Below are 1,911 nucleotides of genomic sequence, written 5' to 3'. Positions count from 1 at the left end.
ATAATAATAATAATAATAATAATAATCATAATCATAATCATAATAATAAAAACTACACCTAAATGTTGTCTTTAATTTCCTTCTTGTGTCTTTGTTTAAATGTCAATATGTTCAGTGATTAGTCTGACACAGACATGAAGAAATAAATGATTAACGCCTGCAGCTATRTAAGGAAGACAATAATGTAAATGTCAGTCTGTTAGCAAAATAAGAATTATTATGAATTGCTAAACAGATTTTTCAAAAACTCCTTGGATGAGTATCTACAGTTAATTAACTTTGGGGTGGACCAAATTCACGATGGCAGCAGTACAAAACCCAAAATTATTATTTTCACAAAGGGCCGCATCAGCATTATGGTGGTCCTCAAAGGACCAGTTGTTATTAACTTCAATGTTTTGTGTTTAACTTTGACCAAAAACATGAAGCATCATGTGCCTCGTCTCATTGCCTCAACTGTGTCTAACAAACAATAACTGAGCTCTGCGTGGTATTTACTGCATAGAAACCACATTTTAAACTGTTCTCATACAAACACTGAAAAGCACATGTACGACTGACTAAATGTGGACTAATACAGAAATACTGTTAAAAGTAAAAGAGTCTTGAATTCTGAACTCTCCCACTTTCAATTGCAGGGGGGCGTTCTAGTTTAAATTTACAACTTGTAAGTGGGAAATTCCTGCTTCTCAGTACAAATGGGCCACAGCAAAAGGAGTAAGCTTGCCAGCTACTGGCTACTTTTGAACCCTGTGCACCTCCACCTGGTAGTAAAATGGCATCATTTTGCTGGTAAAATAATCCACATGCATTATGGCAGGTGTATTTGATGGTCAATGCTGGCTTTAAAGCAGCTTATTTTAAGACATTAAAACATATTTGAAGCTCTTATGGCCCACATAAAATGCTGCAGCTGGCCACATTTGGCCCGCAGGCCTTGAGTTTGACACACAAGCACTGAACATATTTTAATGAACCTCTTCGCTGGATGCACATTTGGTGGACAGGGAGGCAATGGGCATTTCTGTAGACACCACTGCTATTGGTTGATTAAATATTTTGCTAATAGACACACAGAACTGACTCCAAGAGTTAATGCAAAAGTTAAAAACAAAGATCTTGCACATTGAGTACAGACACACAACATTTTAGCTCTATATCTAGAAAACTGGCTGAATTATAGCTACTGATGCTATTAATGTGTAGAGCTACGAACACCACAGTTCCAGATTAACATCTGCAAAACCTGTGGGCAGCACTATTCTAAAAATTAGTTCCAATATTTAGGTCCCCTAATTCTAAAGCAGTTAAAATACATTACAGTTAAAATAAATGTTTATCAAATAAAGTTTAATGTTACAACTAATCGTGGAACCCTTTGAGCCTCATCATTGGCTTTCCACAGCTGYATTTCAAAAAAACTCAATTCAAAAATACTTTATTGATCCCAGAGGGAAATTAGGTGAAATTAGAGTTCATATATTGCCATTATGTCACCTGGGTGACCCATATTTGAACAACAGTTGTTGACATTAAAGCTGAACAATAACATTTATAGACCTCAGTTAGTGCTTCTAAATTTAGCCCCCAGAAATTTAGCAAGTGCTAATCCACTAATAAATTTTAAAATGAGCAAAAGCACTAAAGCACTAATCAGGAAATTTGTTCCCCTATTAGTGCTTTAGGGGAACTGCGCCCACTACTGCCTGCTGTTTGTTTGTTTGTTTGTTTGTTTGTTTGTTTGTTTGTTTGTTTGTAATTCAGTTGCCTGTGGCGGCCATCTTGGATCGGAGTGACTCCAAATGTGAATCAGCTCCAGACGTAGATCCAGTGATTACTTCATGCAAGTTTGATTAAAACTCGCCGAGTGGCGCGTGAGATATTTTTGCTGACAGACACAAGGCATTGGGG

This window comes from Austrofundulus limnaeus, unplaced genomic scaffold (assembly GCF_001266775.1).
Source record: "Austrofundulus limnaeus strain Quisiro unplaced genomic scaffold, Austrofundulus_limnaeus-1.0 Scaffold29, whole genome shotgun sequence".
NCBI classification, from domain to species: domain Eukaryota; kingdom Metazoa; phylum Chordata; class Actinopteri; order Cyprinodontiformes; family Rivulidae; genus Austrofundulus; species Austrofundulus limnaeus.
Note: the sequence above shows the minus strand (reverse complement) of the source record.